Source organism: Marmota flaviventris, chromosome 3 (assembly GCF_047511675.1).
Source record: "Marmota flaviventris isolate mMarFla1 chromosome 3, mMarFla1.hap1, whole genome shotgun sequence".
Classification (NCBI taxonomy): Eukaryota; Metazoa; Chordata; class Mammalia; order Rodentia; family Sciuridae; genus Marmota; species Marmota flaviventris.
The window spans coordinates 125,208,353-125,228,924 of NC_092500.1; the positions used below are offsets into that span (position 1 = coordinate 125,208,353).

General features: G+C 38.7%; 2 pseudogenes; one reads left to right on the plus strand and one right to left on the minus strand.

Annotated features, from left to right (window-relative positions):
- LOC114104832 (antigen WC1.1-like) overlaps window positions 1-20,572 on the plus strand; it is a 76,519-nt pseudogene that overhangs the window by 28,171 nt on the left and 27,776 nt on the right.
- On the minus strand, window positions 12,471-13,827 carry LOC114104946 (dnaJ homolog subfamily A member 1-like; annotated as a pseudogene).

Sequence of the window (20,572 nt, forward strand, 5' to 3'; positions counted from 1 at the left end):
AGAAGGATCTGCTCTGCCCCTACTCCAGTTGGGGTGACGTGTGTACCACACTGGCAGGCCACTGGGCCTGACCCGCCAGTCTGTCACAGGTCTGTTTACCTTGCAAGCGCGAGCGGCGGCTCTGCCCTGCCCCTCCTACCACGCCCATGTACCACTGGGTCGCGGGTCTGCCCACCTTGCGGGTGCGGGTGGCGGCTCCGCTCCGCCCCCTCTCCAATTGGGGTCACGCGGTCACCACGCTGGCGAGCCGCTGGGCCTGCTCCGGGCGCTGGCGGTGGCCCGGCTCCTCCCCTCTGGCTCGACTACAAATTGAGGAGACTCGGGTGTCTGTGCCTCACCCCCCCCCACCAGGAGACCAACTGTTTCTGTCGCCGCTGGTATTGATGAAGTTCTCTCCTCCGCCGCTTTCTGATGACATCATATCTCTGCCATGTTGGTATCCTATGCGAATGGCAGCATTCCGTTCCCCTTGCCGGGCAACCAAAGCAAAGGGTGAGTCCTGACTAGCCCTCAGCAGGACCCGGACTTAGAAGCAGTTTCCGTGGGCTCCTAGCCCTGGGCCAGGGCAGTTCTGGGAGCCGGAACTCGGCCGCTCCGTGCTCCGTGTCCCATCCTTTTTTTTAGTAACTTGCATATGGGTCTGAAGGTATTCCCACAAGCAAGCCTCAAGTTTTTTTACATTTGAAATAGGCCTTAATGGTGTTCATTATTCATTAGCCTCCAGGTGTGGGAGAATCACTGTTGCAGATGTAAGAATAGCCAAGCTGGAGCTCAGGATATCAGCTGTTATGGATTTGAGTCAAATCATCTTCTTTTTGGTCTGTAGAAATCGTTTTGGTTAATCTCTCTGGAATCCAAATCAGCTGCTGTTCTCCCTGTGGAAACACACAAACAGAACCCTGGCTCCAGACAATCACTGGGTCAGGACCTTAGTTAATCTCTCTGGAATCCAAATCAGCTGCTGTTCTCCCTGTGGAAATACACAAACAGACCCCTGACTCCAGACAATCACTGGGTCAGAACCTTTCCATTGTCCTGTTAGAATATCCTTCCAAAGTACCTTGGGCTTATGTACATTTTTTGGACACATATGCCTTTCTGCAGCACTAAGCCCTGATGAATCCAAATTTAAAAAGGTTAGAGTAAAAAGCGTTATTTTAAGTTTATATTTGGGGGATATATACCCCTTTCCAATTCCCTCTTTTTGCTTTAATAAGTACATTTTAATAGTTTGATGAGCTCTTTCAACTATGCCTTGTCCCTGTGGATTGTATGGGATTCCTGTTATATGAGTAATGCCAAATGATGAGCAAAATTGTTTAAAAGGGGTAGAAGTATAACCAGGGGCATTATCTGTTTTTAACTGTTTTGGAATGCCCACAGTGGCAAAATTTTTAAGCAATGAGCTAAAATATCTTTAGTTTTTTCTCCAGCATGAAGGGAGCCTATCAAAAATCCGGAAGAAGTATCAACTGTAACATGCAAATATTTTAATTTTCCAAATTCTGGCAAGTGTGTGACATCCATCTGCCAAATATGGTTAGGTATCAATCCTCTAGGATTGACTCCAAGTTTAACTTGTGGTAAAAAGGTCACACAATTTTGACATTGTTTTATTATTTGTCTAGCTTGCTCCTTAGTTATTTTAAAATGCTTTTGTAAAGTATTAGCATTGACATGGAACCTTTTATGAAAATTTGTAGCTTCTTCTAGTGTAGAGAAAATATGTATGTCATGTGTAGTTTTATCTGCAAAATCATTGCCCAAACTAAGGGCTCCAGGCAATCCTGTATGTGCTCTGATATGTCCTATAAAGAATGGATCTTTTCTGTCCCAGATTAGACTTTGTATAGTGGAAAACAAAGAGAAAACAGTAGAGGAAGGGGAAATCCTATCAGCACCTTCAAGGGATACTATAGCATTAACTATATACTGACTATCAGAAAATAAATTAAATACAGAATCTTTAAAAATCACAAAAGCTTGTAATACTGCATTAAGCTCTACCTTTTGAGCTGATTGTTTGGGTACCAATAATGTAAAAGTTTTATCAGGTGTAACTATTGCTGCTGTACCATTATTTGACCCGTCAGTGAATATATTTGTTTTTTTTTTTTTAATTTGTGACCTAACATTTTATTCTTTTTTATTGGTTGTTAAAAACATTACAAAACTCTTGACATATCATATTTCATATATTAGATTCAAATGGGTTATGAACTCCCATTTTTACCCCAAATACAGATTGCAGAATCTCAGTGAATATATTTGGAGCATTCATGATAGGGGTTTTTCTTGTCATTTTTGGAAAAACTACAGGATGCGAAGACCAAAAAGACAATAAAGGATTAGATGATAAGTGATTATGAAATGAAACATTAGATTTACACATGATTATTGCCCAAGTATTTAACTCATTAGCTAACTCATCAATTTGATCCATAGTATATGGAGTAATAATTTTATTGGGAGAAATTCCAAACACTCCCTTTGCTGCTTTTATTCCTTTGAGTATTAATTGTCCTACAGCCTCAGGATATCTAGTAAGAATAGTGTTAGGAGAATAAGATAAATGTATCCACAATAATGGACCTTCTTGCCAAAACACTCCTGTAGGAATATTTTTTGTTGGTATTACAATAAATAATAAAGGCAAACTTATATCAATTCTATCCAAATGCATATTTTCCATATATTTTTCAATAATTTTTAATGCCTTTCTTGCTTCAGGCATCAACATGTGGGGTGAATTTGGGTCTGATGACCTTTTAGGATATCAAGTAAAGGTCCCAACTCTCCTGTTGGTATGCCTAGATAAGGCCTCATCCAATTTATGTCTCCTAATAACTTTTGAAAGTTGTTAAGTGATTTGAGTTGATCTACTCGTATTTGAATTTTTGGTGGACGGACCATGGTTGAGGATAATAGAACTCCTAAATAATTAATTGGAAAATGTAATTGTACTTTATTGCTATCTCTAGATTATAATTTTTTAATAAGTTTGTAAGTGTGGCATAACATTCTAGCAATGTGTTTTTATCTTTGTGTGCTAATAGTACATCATCCATATAATGAAATATTTGTAGTTCAGGATTTTGATTTCTAAGTGGCTGGATTGCTTTGTTAACATAAATTTGACACATAGTTGGGCTGTTAGCCATCCCTTGAGGGAGTACTTTCCATTCATATCTCTGATCAGGACCTTCATGATTCAGTGCAGGGATAGTAAATGCAAAACGTGGACTATCCTCAGGATGAATTGGAATTGAAAAAAAAACAATATTTAATATCTATAGCTAAAACATACCAGGTTTTTGGTAAGGCAGACAATCAAGGAATCCCTGATTGAGCAGGTCCCATAATAACCATCTCATTATTAATGGCTCTTAAATCTTGCAATAATCTCCATTAACCACATTTCTTTTTAATGACAAAAATGGGAGTATTATAGGGAGATATGGAAGGTTGTATATGTCCCTCCGCTGATTGTTGTTTGACCAGGTCATGGGCTGCTTGTATCTTTTCTTTAGTCAGGGGCCACTGAGGAACCCATACTGGTCTTTCTGATTTCCAAGTAATTTTTATTGTCTCAGTGACCCCTTCTGAAAATCCAATCCATGTCTATTTATTCCTTGATCTATTTGAATTGGTGCTGCTATACCTTGTTCTTGTTCTCCTAATCTTTTTTCTTTCCTAAAACCTTGTCTAGCCATAATAGTGGGTGCATTTGGATTGATGTTATTTGTTAATGTCAAACCTAATTGATCTAGGACATCTCGTCCCCATAAATTTATAGGAAGATGATCCAATACATATGGCTGTATAGTTCCTTCACATCCTTCAGGATCCTTCCAATCTAATACCATTGCACTTCTATGGGGATTAGTTGCCACTCCTAGGCCTCGAAGCATTTGAGTGGCTTGTTGTAATGGCCAATGTTTCGGCCATTCTTGTCGAGATATGATGCTAAGGTCTGCACCTGTATCAAGTAGCCCATTAAAGTCATGTCCTTGAATATTTAGTTTTAGCATTGGGCGAGAATCTAAATTTAAAGACCACATAGCCCAATCTACACCTGTGGAGCCTAATCCCCTGGAACCTCTTTCTATAGTACAACTGGAAAATTTATCATGTAGGCTGGGTATTATTAATAACTGTGCTATTCTATCTCCTGGTGAAGTTACTGATATACCTCTTGGAGAACTAGCTATAATTTTTATTTCACCTTCATAATTGGGATCAATTACCCCAGGACTTATCATAAGTCCTTTTAGAGTAGAAGAACTGCATCCTAATAATAAGCCTACTGTTCCTTGGGGAAGAGGTCCTTTTACTCCTGTGGGAATGATTTGAACTCCCATCTCTGGAGTTAGTACTGCTCTGGCAGAGGTGCAGATGTCCAACCCTGCGCTCCCTCTAGTTCGTCTGATGAGAGATCTGATGGATACTACCCTGATGGTGTTGCTGGGTTCCTCCATGTTGTTTCTGGGTTCCTCCAGTGCCCCATATATTTGTGGTCATGGGCCCCGGAGCATTGGGCCCCCCTGTCCGTTTTTTGGCAATGGAGCTCGATGCCTTTCTCCACGATATCGTGGGTAAACACCTGGTCCTTGTCCGTTTTTTGATAATGGAATACCCTCTATGGTGGTTTGAGAATGGCATTCATTAGCCCAATGTCTCCCTCTATGGCATCGTGGGCAAATACCTGGTATTCTTCTCCTTTGATACCTAGCTTTGTTAAACCCTCCTCCTATGGGGCAATTCCTTTTAAAATGTCCTGTTTATTCACAATTGTAGCATATTTTCAGCCTGGCATGTAAAGCCTGTTGTACTGCAGCTGCCAAGACTTGCCCTTGTTCATTAATGTCTCTACATAATTTAATATATGTGTTTAAATCTCCATGTTTGCATGGTCTAATGACCTCTCTGCACCAACGATTTGCTTGCTCATAAGCCAGTTGTTTTATTAATGGCATTGCTTGTTCTGTATCCCCCAAAACTCTGGTAGCTATTTGAATAAGCCTATCTACAAATTCAGCGTAAGGTTCATTGGCTCCTTGTATTATCTTAGATAATTGACCTTGTAAATCTCCATGTCCTTGTAAAGTCTTCCATGCCCTAACTGCATCTGCAGCAATTTGTGAATATATAGCAGGATCATATTCAATTTGTTGCCATTGACCCTCATAAGGTCCTTTTCCTAACAACATATCTAGATTTTTTGAGGGTAACTGGCTGCTGCATTTCGCCTAGCTGTCTCCGTGCAAAATTCCTCATTGGCAACCTTCCATAACAAATATTGCCCTCCATTTAGCACAGCTTTACACATGCTAGCCCCGTCTGCTGGCATCATGTCTAAGTTGGTAATGGATTCAACCATACTTACAGTGAAGGGTGCTTGAGGACCATAGGTTGTTATAGCCTCCTTTAACTGCTTCACTGTTTTGAAATCTAAAGCACAGTTAATTCGCTGCCCTCCTGCCTGCTCAAGTACAGGGCATGCTAATCTTTGAGGTCCTGTCTCAGGATCCCATCTATCAACTACGGGGGTTGAGGGCCACTCAGCTGTCTCCATAGGTGGAGCTGTTGGTTGAATTATGCCCTCTGGTGATAGAACAGAGTTAATAGCAGCCTCCTGTTGTAGCTTCCCCCCTGATAGCTGTTTCTCCTCTAAGCTTTCTTCCTTTAAATTTTCTTCCTCTATCTGACTAGCTCGAGAGACCTTCTCTTTTGCTTGATCTAACATGTTTTCTACCATAGTCTGGACCTCAAACAATTTACTTAACACTCTTTCAGTTTGTCTTTTAGTAATTTCTAATCTACTATAAAGATAATGCAATCCAACAAGATAACACAAAACAAAACCAAAACAGAATGAAACAAATACGGAACAAAAAATCGTATCAATTTTCCTATTTTCTTGACATGTGCATTTGTGGTCTATTTCTATCTCTTCCTCAGGGGCGAACAACTTCAAACCTTGAGTCAACCATTTTTCCCAGTTTGCCTGAGAAAGTTCTAGAGATATGCAGCTTGAAACAAAAACAAAACAAGCACACATTGTTTTTTGAAATGGTCACCCATTCTCTCGCCTTCCCTCAGGGGCGAGCAATTTCACTTACCTCCGAGCTTCAGGCGTACCCCATATGGGCTGCCAAATGCCGCAGTCTGGCTGGGCACAAATCAGGAGCCACTGAAGCAGGAACAAACTTTATTTCTGAATTCCACCAGCACACTCCACACACGCTCCCTGGGAACTCTCCCGACCGCCATGCTGCTCCTCCAGGAACCAACAACCGGAAATCCCTCTTCTGGAAATCCCTCCTCCCGCACATCCCCAACCAATGGGAACTCTCTGGGAATCCCCACGAGAACTCCAAAGTAGCTCGAGAACTCCAAAGTAGCTCGAGAACTCCAAAGTAGCTGGCCGAGGCGGACAGTAAAGGTCTAATATACAACCGAATCAATCCAGCATCATCTTAATGGCTTGCCTCTCAACCAATACTATTGGCAAAATGCCAGGGGCCATTCCGGCTTGGCTGTGGCTCTCAGCAGACCACCAGAGACCAACATTGATGTAATCAGCAAAGAGGTGTTTATTTCGAGCTAGCTCGGTTCTCCGCGCGCACACACAGCAACTGGTGACGCTGAGAGGCCCCGAGCACAGGGTTTGCAGCAGTTTTATACATTCTTTGGAGAAGGCAGGGTCCTTCTCCACATACATCATAGCATCTCTTAGCAAATCATCACACACCACGGGAAAATCAAATGACAACTCTAAAACATGATTAGCACGTTCACTGGCGGGAACAAGTTGGGTAAGGGTGATTGGTCAGTACAAAAGGGGTATTCATTTGAACTGATTGGTTTAAGCCAAGAGGGGGGTGTTCATGCTGAATTACATGGTTTCCCAACACTTTATCAACCACCATAAACTACTGGGAGGGTCATCTGGCATCCTAGGTATTTCCCTGTCTCATGCTGATTGGTGGCTGCTAGGGGGTTGCTATGGATCCCCACCTAGCCTGACTGAGTCAGGGACACCTGGCAGGGTTTTAGAATCTCTTAGCAACTATGAGATGTTAATGCAGGTATAACTGGAGCAGCTGCTGAAAAGGTCTCTAAAATGTTATGGTAGTAACAAATGATAGATAGGAGCTGTGTGGCAGTTTCAGGGGTAAATCCCATTGTGCATTCCTTTACCTGGAGACTTTTGCCAATTCTTAAATGAATCCACATTAAGTACGTCTCTCTGGTTGGACAGTTTGGGCATGGCTGGAGGAAGAAGGTCACAAGGGTTGTGCCCTTGGGGACTATATCTTGCCCTTGATCCATCCCTTCCTTGTTGTTTTCCTTTTTGCTTCTTGGCTGCCATGAGCTGTAAAGCTTTCCTCTGCAATGCCCTTCTTCCATGACGTTCTGCTTCATCTGTGCCCATAACAATGAAGCCAGTTGATATGGATTCAAATTTCTGTAGAAATGAACCAAAATTATTTTTTCCTCCTTTAAGTTGTTTACACAGGTATTTTGGTCACTGTGATGAGAAGCTGACTAAGACATAAAATTGGTACCAAGAAATAGGGTTATTGCTGTGACTGTACATGAACATGTGTTTCCAAAGCCTTTGGAATTGGTTTGTGGGAGGAATTTGGAAACTTTTGGATCTGCAGGCTAGAGAGCCTTAGAATGTTGTTTGTGGGTGGAGCTTATTGAATGATTCTGGCGTGAGCTCAGAAGACCAGAATGCTAATAGGAATGCAGATAATAAAGATTGTGCTTATAAGGTTTGAGATGGAAATGAAAATTCTAGTGGGAATAGGACTAGGCTATTTGTGTTGCATTCTGGCAAAGAACTTTTCTACATTTTATCCATGTTCAGAGACTATGTGAAACTGAATTTAAAGGTGATGGATTAATTAATCTGGTGGGGAAAATTTCAGGGCAGCAAAGCATTTGGACAGTGGCATGGATATTTCTGGAAAATTTTAGTCATATTTAAAAGGAGAACTGGGAGCAAAAAGCAGATTGGAAAGATTTGGAAAATTTGCTGTTTGGTCAGAAAAGTGGGTGTAAAATTTGGGCCAAGGAAGTTGTGGTTGCTGAGGAGATTAGAGCCATTGAAATGAAAGGATTATTTTGCACCAAGACAATAAGAAAGAAGCCCAAGGTTATCTAGAAATAAGCGAGGGCATACCCATGGAATGCTTAAGGGCCTAGAAATGAAAGTTCATTTGAAGACTTTACTTTGACAAGAGAACACTGGGTCACCCTGCTTGCACAGGCCTGCATTGGAATATGTTTCTGTAGGAATATTTCATCCATGCTCAGCCACTCAGGCACTCAGAGACCACTGCAGCCATGCCCAGGGGGACCTGGACACTGCTTGGGTTGGCAGTGGATTATCATTCATATGGTGTTGGTTTTTCAGGCATGAAGAATGCAAGAGTTATGGGATCATGGAAGCTTCCGCCAAGATTTCAAAGAAAACACTGTGAGGCCAGACAGTTTGTCCCAGGGTCAGAATCCCTGCAGGCAGCCCCCAAAAAGGGTGATGCATGAAACTATGAAAGTGAAGCTGTAATGGAGATCCTAGGGTGTTAGCAATGCCAGGAATGAGGAATGTCTGCTCAAGAAAGCTGTAGAGAGCAAGCAGAGCCAGCCCAAGGGAGAGGCCTGTGGACTGCAACCAACAGGGCCAAAGGCGGCAGAGTTGGTTAAGCCCCTCGGGATCACATCTTGCCACCAGCTGCTCCAGATGCCAGATGTGGAGCTACAGGATTTATTGTTTGCCTTGCTGACTTTTATCTTGCTTTGGTCGCATCCCTTCCTTGACCCCATTTCTTTCTTTGGAATGGGAATGTTTACTCTGTGCCATTGTAAATTAAAGGTATTACCCTTTGATTTTTTTTTGTATGCTCTCGCTGATTTCTAGATAACCTCAGGCTTTCTTTTTAATTATATATGACAGTAGACTGTATATACATGGGGTATAACTTCACATTTTTATGATTCTACATGATGTGGAGTCACACTGGTAGTGTATTCATATATGAACATAGGAAAGTTATGTCTGATTCATTCTACTGCCTTTCTCATTCCCATCCCCACTTTCCCTTCAATTTCCCCTAATACAGTGAGCCTCCACTCCTCCTTCCCTGCCATCTATGTTCTTTATGTCAGTGTCTGCATATCAGAGAGAACATTTGGCCTTTTTTTTGGGGGGGGGTTGGCTTATTCCACTTAGCATGGTGGTCTTCAGTTCCATCCATTTACTGGAAGATGCCATAATTTCATTCTTCTTTATGGCTGAGTAATATTCCAAGTGTATATGTAACACATTTTTTTAATCCATTCATCCATCTGTTGAAGGGCTACTAGTTTGGTTCCATAGCTTAGCTATTGTGAATTGTGCTGCTGTAAACATTGATGTGGCTGAGTCACTATAGTATGCTGATTTTAAGTCCTTTGGGTATATGCCAAAGAGTGGGATAGTTGGGTCAAGTGGTGGTTCCATTCCAAGTTTTCTGCGGAATCTCCATAGTGCTTTACATAATTGCACCAATTTGCAGTCTCACCAGCAATAATGTATGAGTGAACCTTTTCACCAACACCCTCACCAACATTCATTGTTACTTGTATTCTTGATAATTGCCATTCTGACTGGAGTTAGATGAAATCTTTGTGTAGTTTTAACTTGCATTTCTCTAATTGCTAGTGATGTTGAACATTTTTTTAATGTATTTATTAACTGATCATATTTCTTTTTCTGTGAAGTACCTGTTCAGTTCCTTTGCCCATTTATTGATTGAGTTATTTATTTATTTATTTTTTATGTTAAGGTTTTTGAGTTCTTTATGTATTCTGGAGATTAATGTTCTGTCTGATTAATGTTCTGTTTGATTTTTTTTACTGGGAGATCATAGATAAGAGCTTGTCTTGAGTCATAGAGGAGATTTTGGATTTGGATTTTTGAGGAATGCTAGAACTATTAAAACTTGGAAATGGACTGAATTTTGCTTTGTGAGATGAACATGAGTTTTTTGGGGCCAAGGGTAGAATATTTTGTTTGGATCTGGAATGTCCCCAATATTTCATGTGTTGAAAATTTGACCCACAATGTGACAGTTCCAGAGGTATGGCTTTTGGGAAGTGATTAGCTCGTAAGAGTTTGAACCTCATCAGAGGATTAATCCACTGGTGGATTAGTAATTTGAATGGACAACTGGGAAGAAACTGTAGGTGGTGCATTGTGGAGGAAGTAAGTCACTGGGGTTGTGACCTTGACTATCATACCTTGTCCCTGGCCTCTCTCCCTTTCTGCTTCTTAGCTACCATGAGCTGCAGAAGTTTTCCTCTGGAATGTGAGAGATATTGTCCCCTGAAGCTGTGAACAAGGGAGGGGATGAGAAATTACAGAGAAGCATGAGACACTGTCTTGGGAACTTTGGGGAGAAATGCAGATGGTGTCATGTCTGTGGAAGCTATTGTGTCAGTAGTAATTGTCATGTCAGTGGAAGCTACTGCGTCTCACTACCTCCACAACTGACCTCTGCAACTTTCTGAGAATATTGGCATTGACTTTATCTTTGTCTTCCAGATCTCACCCAAATTCCTTTTAGTGGCAAAATCTAACCTGGAAAATAATTCTGGGATACTGAGACACATAATTCTGTAGAGAGGTGGTATTGATACCAAGGAGACAGAAACTAGTACAGTAGAGGGAGTTATAAGTTCATATGACAGGAACAATTATGAGCAGAACTGGTTTTAGAGACTTTAGACAATCAGTGGCCATCATTTCTCTTTCTTGCTCTTTGCTGGATAGGATTAAGTTTCTATGATTGGATCCCATCAAAAACACAAGGGGCTGGGGCTGTAGCTCAGTGGCAGAGTGCTTGCCTAGCATGTGTGAGGCACTGGGTTTGATCCTCAGCACCACATAAAAATAAAGACATGTTGTCCATATGTCCAACTACAACTACCAAAAAAAAAAAAAAAAAAAAGAAGCACAGTTAGTAAGGAGATTGTTAGAAGATGAGGTAGAGTGATTTTGATAAGTCAAAAACCAAAACAGCAAAAATTCTTCCCAAACTCCCTTAATCCCCCATAACTTATCTCAGAATTTCTATTTGGCATAAAATAGATTTTAAATTAGATTAAAAATGGTTGCTTGAAAACCAATTTCTTGTATATATAACTGTCTAAAGAAACTTAAATATGATGTGTAAGTATAATGCTCTAATAAAAATGATTGTATTATATTCAAATCTAGAGAAGTAACAATTATTTGGCAACTCCTTTACTGAAGATTGAAACAAACTTCATGTTTCTCAAGCATAGAAGTTAGCAGTACAAATTCTGGAAGACAAACTGCTTGGTTTCTTTCTAGATATGTATCCTGGGGAAAAATTATTGGTTATCTGACATATGATAGGAAAATAATGTTCTTTTATTTTGGCATATAGAATTTTATATTTGGAGAGGAAAAAATGTTTTAAAAGATGTATATTATTCAAATAATTAAAAGAATTTTTGCATAGATTATATCTCCCCCACTTTTTTTTGGTAGTATTTGGGATGAACCTAGGGGTGCTCTACAATTGAGGTACACTACTAGCCCTTTTAAAATTTTTTTGAGACAGGGTCTTTCTAAGTTGTGAGGCTGGCCTTGAACTTGAATGTATAATTTAGCTTGTGGTATTAGTGAAAGAAATGATACCTTTCTAAAGAAGGGGTTTATCATACTATACTGCTTCTTAGGAGTTTGCACTTGTAAACTTGCATTCTCTTCTGTTGTGTTATCTCTTAAAAAACTGTTTCTTCTTTAAAGATGATGATTTTAAAAGATCATTGCAGGAATGGAAACCTGACTAATACACATCATTGGAAATACAATTTATGGTCAGGTGCAGTGGCACATGCCTGTAATCCTGCAACCAGGAGGCTGAGGCAGGAGTATCTCAAGTTCAAGGTCAGCCTCAACAACTTAGTAAGAACCTATCTCAAAATAAAAAAAAAATTAAAGGGGCTTGCAGTGTATCTCAGTTGTAGAGCACCTCTGGGTTCATCCCTAGTATTGAAAAGAAAAAAAAGGGAGGGGGTATAATCTATGCAAAATTTTTAAATTAATTGAATAATACTCATCTCTTGAAAGATGTTTGTCTAAGTTTGTCCATGTGCACAGTTGAAATAAATTACAAGGTATGGCCTAACAGATGTATTTAGGGTAACTTTAAAAAAATAGTTTTTATAAATATTAAACAACTTCTTGTACAACAAAGTTATTATACATATAAGGCAAACTCAGAGCTTTTATACTTGCATTTATTTTTCATTTAATTTTTAAAACACTACTGTAATTGAATATTAAAACAAAACAATAAGAAGTGTAAGCATATTTTGATTGTAGTTCTTCACTCATTCACTACTGCATATAAAATGCCTGCAGTGGGTGTTATTTACTGGCCCTATTAAGAGGTCTTACACTGAACACCACCTCTGCCATGTTGTTCATCATACTCATATGCTTCTCCATTATAATGGCACTATCTTTCCTGATTGGGATCAAAGTCTACCAGTTCTACAGGATCCATTTCATCAGTCTCTTCTACTTCCTTCCTCTCAAGTAGGAGTTTTTCTAGCAGAGTTTGTCAGGAAAGAGAAAGCCATTTTCAGAAAAGTTTACCTTAAACTTGATGATTAAGCAACGCTTTTCATATGGTCTATGATAAATTGGCATAACTTTATTTAGCACACACTTTATATCTCCATACTTAACCATCTGATCTGGATGAGAGGTGATGACTATGGTTCAATTATGAAGAGTGGATATTGGCTTCTGGAAGCCACCTGGTGCTTCAACCAGCTGTAGTCCATACACATGAAAAGGTCTTCTCCTTGTCCATTAAAAATAGCAGGATCGGGGCTGGGATTGTAGCTCAGTGGTAAAGTGTTTGCTTACCATGTGTGAGGCACTGGGTTCGATCCTCAGTGCCATATAAATTAAATAAATAAAATAAAGGTATAGTGCCCAACTACAACTAAAAATTAAAAAAAAAATCTATTAAAAAATCCCCCAAACCAGAATGGTCCTTCAGATCTTACACAATGATAATATCTCCTGCTTCCAGTCTTGGCTCTTGGTCTCCTTCACTATGGAATGTTATCTTCTATCCATCTTTCATACTTTTGTCAATATGAACCTTCTAGAATCTTCTCTCCAACTATCTTCTGTTGCGGCTTTGACCTCTATCTTTAGGACTGATCTGTTCCCCATGGCCCTGGGGCTCCATGCACACAGAGTGGATTTGCTGAACCATTCCAGGTCCTAAGTGATGAATTCTTATTTGCATTCCAGTACCTCAGTAGTTGGGACAGCACTCTATTGCTCCTTTCTTGTCACCTTGGCCTTCACACTTGTCACAAATCACATTCTTTTGCATAGCCAGTTCTTTTGTTGCACCATTATTAAATCTTCTAATGTTACTGAGAGCTGATACACAACAAAATTACCTCTCCTTTCTCTCTGCATCCTTCCTCCTCCTCCTCCAAAAGCCATATCAAAGATGTCCATGGGGGAGCCAAAAACCACCATCTGCTCCACTCTCCTTAATTGCCTGTTCTCCTCCTTTGTCATATAATTCCCTTTTCTTGGCATCAGAGAGAACTTCATAAGCTTGAAAAATCCTTTAAAAATTTTCTCCTTCATTTGGATTCTTATCAGTATGGTACTTCAAGGCCAGTTTCCTATAAGCCTTTTTCAATTCTTCCTAGGTGCCATTGGGTTTGACCCCCCAAAACATCATAGTATGTGTTTTCATTCACCATTTTCTACAGCTGGGGAGAGGGCTGGGACTGGTGTGGGGGAGTGGGATTTTGTGCAGCTTGGGCAGCTGCCCCTTTTCTGCTCTCACCAAATGTTTTGAAAATTTCCAGAAATGTTTTCTCTGGCTCATAATTTTGGAGGTTTTAGTTCATGGTTGGTTAGGCTATTGATTTTGGTTTGTGGCAAGGCAGTATAACATGGTGGGAATACGTGACAGAGGAAGTTGCTTACATTGTGGTAGCCAGGAAGTGCAGGGGCCAGGGTGCCAGTACCCCCTCTAGGGCATGCCCCGGACAACCTAACTTCCTTCCATTAAGCCCTGTCTCTTAAAGGTTCCACCACTGCCCAATAGTATCACTAGCTGGGCCACTGGGGACACTTATCCAAATCAAAGCATGGTGAATTCATACTTAAGATTGTCAGTTCTGGGCTGGGGTTGTGGCTCAGTGGTAGAGCACTTGCCTCTCATATATGGGGCACTGGGTTGATCCTCAGCACCACATAAAGAAATAAAATAAAGGTATTGTGTCTACCTACAACTAAAAATTAAAAAAAATTGTCAGTTCTCATAATACATCAAACATATTTATCCTTTTACAGTTATATATTTCAGTTATCAGCTGGTAATTTTCCAGTAATTTTATTTCTTTTCTCATATAGATATGCCTAATTTTAATATAATCAAATATATCCATCTATTACTTTGTGATTTCAATTTTGTCAGAACATTTGGAAACCCATTCCCTGTTTTAATAGTTATAAAATATTTATCCATATTTTCTTTAAAAACTGATGACTAATTTTCACTTTTAAACTTTGATTCATTTAGAATTAATTTTGGTTTGGTCAGCTTTGGTGAGGGTGGAATCTAACTTAAATTTTTCTAAATAGACTATTAGTTGCTAATAGTCATTTCTTTTAGAAACTTTGCTGTCATACTTGCCTCAAAGTTTGCATGCCTATACAGTCACAGTCCTTTACCAGAAAGCACTCTAGCATATGCACAGATAATCATGAGTATGCTCAGAAACCAGGAGATTGTGCTGTGTGAAAAATTTTACTATTTTTCATTGTTACCTTTCATTCTTTTCAAAATATGTTTCTTGGGTGACCAAATATATATATATATGAAAGGATATGTATATGCATATATATACACACATACATATATACACATATATAGACATATGTATATATATGTATCCTTTAATATATATATGTGTATGTGTATGTATATATATATATATATATATATATATATATATATATATGCACATATATCCTTTAATTTCAAAACTTCCAGCAATCATACTTTTACCTGTTGCACATCCCACCCACACTTCACTTTTTTCTTCTTATTTTCAAGGTGCTGGAGATTGAACCCTGGGCCTTGCGCATGCTAGACAAGCACTATACCAATAGTTGCCACAGCTCACAACTTCTACCACTGTTGCTTCTCACTTTTTAATCTTCTTTCCCAAGCATCTGTATCTAATTTTTTTTTTGTAGTGCTGAGGATTGAACTCAGGGCCTTGTTCATGTGAGGCAAGCAGTCTACCAACTGAGCTATATCCCCAGCCCACATCTGTATCTTTTTTTTATACTTTTATTTTTTAATTTATTTTTATGTGGTGCTGAGGATCAAACCCAGGGTCTCACATGTGTGAGGTAAGCACTGTACTGCTGAGCCACAACCCCAGACCGACTGTATCTTTTAAGATTGTTTTTATCTTGTTTAAAGTAGGAGAAATTGGAAAGGATGGAGGGGGTAGTTATTAGAAAAAAGGAGCAGAGGGTGATGGAATGTGTTAAAAATGTATTTGACAAGTATTTTTAACTAAATATTTATGTCTTTCATCCATACGAGACTTTTAAAAGAAATTTTATTGATACATTATCATTATACATAATAGTGGTATTTTTTATGCCATATTAATACATGCACATAATTTGATCAATCTCATTCCCCAGTACCTTTCCTTTTCCGTCCCTCCTCCCTCCTCTCTCCACAATCAGCTTCTTCTACTCTATTGGTCTCCCTTCTATTATAATTGTTATTATTTTGATTAATGCAGTATAATTATATAGACAAGCAGGATTCATTTTTTGTGGTGTATTGAGGCTTTTGCAAAGTGGATTTTACAAATTATGAATTATTTATTTACATTCTGCTTTATCTCTCTCTCTGTCTCTCTTTCTCTTTCTCTCTCTCTCTCTCTCTCTGTCTCTCTCTCTTGCAGTGCACAGGTTTAATGTGAAAACTCAAATACTAGAGGGGCACACAGAGAGCATAATGATTGGATTAAAACCAATTACTATCATTCCTTAGCAATTGCTAAGATTCCTGTATCTCAGAAGAAAAACTCCTAGGGTTAAACTATCATCAAACTCAGTGGTCTAGTATATTCCCAGTGAGAACTCACTCTCTCCAGGTTCATAGATAAATCCCAGGTTTCAACAGAGATAGCTAGGACCACTAGCACCCTTTCTCCTCAAACACTTCGGGCTTTCTCAATATCCAGACTCATCTGTGTGCAACTTTTCCCCCCACTTACTTTACCTAAGAAGTTCATGGAATTTTTTTTGCCATGAAAAATTATCTAAGAATGGAATGTAAAACCATAAAAATGGACTAGCTATAATATTTATATTTATTACCTTGAGTCATCAGTCTGTCTATAGTTGGATATGCATTCATAGATCCAGGTCTCTTGAGTTTTCCTTGTCCTCAGTCACTTGAAGACTGGCTTCTGGGAAAGAAAGTTGATCTAAAGTTGAGCTCCAGAAGCCTCAGGATGGCTTTCAAACCTTGTCTTACTGATAGGTCTCTTCCCTCTTATATACTTATTTCTTTTTACCTCTGAATTTTTTTTCATATCTTTGCATACAAGTTTGAAAGCCCATCAATTGTGCAGTTTCCTTGAATCCTGCAGGTTTAGGTCCCTAGAAAAGGAATTCTCTTTTCTGACCAACCCCTAATTTTATGTTCCTAGGAGTCAGCCATTCCAAATGATTTCTCTTTAGATGCTTGCCCATGGAGGTCCCATTCTGAAACCAACTTTTGAATCTGTTCCTGAGATACTGTCCATGGGAAAAGAAAAATTTCATACCATTGCCTTTTACATGTTGCTTCCAAATTCCAAGACAGACATTTACTTGTTTGTTTTCTCTCCCTTAGGATTTGTGCGTCTGGTTGGAGGATATGGACCTTGCTCTGGGCGAGTGGAAGTGAATTCTGGAGGAGGATGGACTCCAGTATCTGATGGGAATTTCACATCACCCACAGCCCAGGTCATCTGTGCAGAGCTGGGGTGTGGCAAGGCTGCATCTGTCCTGGGGAACCTGCCCCTTAGAGAGGATAGTGAACAGGTCTGGGCTGAAGAGTTCCAGTGTAAGGGACAGGAACTTGCACTCTGGTTCTGCCCCAGAGAACCCTGTCCTGGAGGCAACTGCCCTCACAGAGGAGCTGTGCATATTGTCTGCTCAGGTGAGATAGCAGGACTTTAACCTCTCTGCACATTCTGTTCAGGTAAAAAAAACAAATGTCTGAGGTTTGCTGAAATCCTGTCTTCTCCTGTCAGAATACACAGAAGTCCAACTCATGAAAAATGGCAGCTCTCAGTGTGAGGGTCAAGTGGAGATGAAGACCTCTGGAGGCTGGAGAACACTCTGTGCCTCCCACTGGAATATGGCCAATGCCAATGTTGTCTGTCATCAGCTGGGCTGTGGAGTCGCCATCTCCACCCCAAAAGGAGAGTAATTTGTGGAAGGAGGAGATGGGATCTGGAGAGACCAATTCCACTGCTCAGGGTCTGAGTCCTTCCTGTGGAATTGCCCTGTGACTGCCCTGGGTGTTTCTGCCTGTGCCCATGGAAACACAGCCTCTGTGGTCTGCTCAGGTAAGAGAGATCAGGGTTGATTGGTATTCAGTTTGCTCATTGAGTGACATGTTTCTAAGAGCAGAGAGCATGGAGAGCAGACTTCAAAAGGGAGACATTCTGTGGTGAAATGTGGTTCTTCTACTGATCGTACGTATTTCAGTTCAAGTTAGGGAGTGTAAAGAGTGATGATATCTTTAAAAACATTACTACTTAAGTACAATTCATAGAGAAAAGTATAGAATCAATAATTGTATGACTTAATGAATCAAAATAGAATGTACCCAGTCATGTAACTCCAATCTCAATTAACAAAGAACATTAACTAGCTACAGAAGCTACCTTCACACCCACCAATTACTATACCCCCGGCAGGAAACCACTCTCCTGACTTGCAATGCCATAGAATATTTTAAACATTTTGTAAAATCATGCAATATATATATATATATATATATATATATATATATATATATATATATCTTTTTTAATGTCTAACTTCTTTGAATCATTATTATGTTTGTGATTCATCTATAGTTGTGTTGATAGACGTGCTTCTTCATTCACTGTTATTGCTGTGTAGTGTTCCATTGAATGACCACATGGCTGCATGTTGATCCATTCAACTAATGATGGAGATTTATGTCTTTTTTCCCAATTCTTAACTATTAAAAATAGCGATGTTACAAATAATCATGACTCAATGACTCTTGGTGCAAGTATATATGTATTTATTGTACATGTTAGACACTTGGCTTTTTGTTTTCACTCTGTTAATGGTGTTTGTGGGTGAGCCAAGTTATTTTAATATCTCATCAACTCTTTCTTGTAACCATAGTACTTCTTATGTCCTTTAAAAGAAAATTGTCTGTCCCAAGATTCCGAGTAATTTCTTGTACAGTTATTTTTATTTATCATATAATTATATAATCCTTCTAAAATTGATTTTTTTTTTGATATCAGGAGTTGAAACCAGGGGCACTTAACCACTGAGCCACATCCCCAGCTTTTTTTTTTTTCTATATTTTTCAAATTTAGAGATGGGGTCTCACTGAGTTGCTTAGGTCCTTGTTAAGTTGCTGAGGCTGGCTTTGAATTCATGATCCTTCTGCCTCAGTCTCCAAACTGCTGGGTTTACAGGCGTTTGCCACCATGCCTGGCTAAAGTTGAATTTTTAGCAAGCTAGAAATACAATTTCATAGACTCAGGACTCTTTCCTGAAAAGACTGGTTCTGCATTGCATTGCCACCTCTGTCACATACAGAGTACAGACACGTCTGAGTCTTTCCAGATGCCATTCTGTATCATTGTATCAGTGTTTATCTTGCACCAAGACCACACTACCTTTGTAGTAAATCTTGACATAGTGAATTTGAATTAAAATAACAGCTCCAACTTTGCTGTTTTTCTCCCCATTCTTGGACTTTTCCAAATAGAGTATATTTTGAATTAAGTTGTCATTTTCCACCAAAAAAAGCATGATGATAGTTTGAGGTTTGGTTTTAATCTAAAGATAAAATTCAGAGTAATTTGCTTTGACAATATGGAGTTTTTCAATTCATCTATGTGTTGTTTGTGTCCATTTATTTATATCCTTAGTTTTTTGGAGATCTTTTACATCATTGATTAGATTTTCTTTTTTTTGTTTCTGTGAGCACTCCAGTTTTTCAGTTTTGTTTTATAACTGTCTATTGCTATTAGTTGAGGTAATTTTTTGCTTTTATTTTGAATATTGAACTTGTGAGAGGTGCTATAATTAAGCCATAATTTCTAATCATATAATTGTAGATTTTGGATTTTCTATATTTGTAAATTTTCTGCAATCACGTAGTCAGCAAATTATTATAGTTTCATTCTTTTTAATTTTTATAATACTGTTTCCCATTATTTGAAGTAATTTTGAGGTCTAGTATACTACTAAGTAAAAATAGCAATAATAGATATTAATGTCATCTTTCTCATTTTAATATGCCATTCTAACAAGTGACAATTATTCCAGGGTTTTATTTTTTTCTGATAATTGTTTCTCTTCATTTTCTTCCTCATTTAATCATGTTCAAATAGGATTAATTTTTATGTCTTTTTAGAAAAATTTGGCTTAATTAATTTTTCCTGTATATTTTCCCTATAATTCATTGATTTCTATCTACAATTCTCTTTATTATTCATTACTTCTTCTTTTTTTAGTAATATAAAAAACTTTAATAGGAAATGGACAAATGGACAAGATCATAAAATATTACATATGATTTTAACGCAACTACCTCAACATTTCAATACTTGTTTGCTAATCAAATCACATAACACAAAATGCTAAATAATTCTGTTAATATTTGACTAAGATATATAAATAAATTAATGAAAATTCAAATTGTCTAGTAAGGTATGTTTAACCTTAATTATTAATACTATGTAAAGATGATCATGGTTAATACAACTTAAGCATTTACAGAACACTATTTATGTCCAATATTGACATATTAAATCAAAACATCCCAGAGAACTCAGTATCAGGTTATAAAGAAGCTTTATTTAGCTTGGTGTGGTGGCACATGCTGTAATTTCAGAGACTCAGAAGGCTGAGGCAGGAGGATTACAAGTTCAAAGCCAGCCTCAGAGATTTAGCAAGGCTCTGATCAACTTATCAAGACCTTATCTCAAAAGTTTAAAAAAAAAAAAGGTGGAGGGGAGCTGGGGATGTGGCTTGGCAGTTAAGTGTCCCTGGATTCAATCCTTAGTATCAAAAAAGAAAACAAAAACAGCTTTATTTATCACTCTATTAACAAATGCTTTAGTAATTAAGTAGAATATTAAGGTCATAGATCAAGTTTCGTATAAAAGGACTATTACTGTTCACTTAGAAAATTCA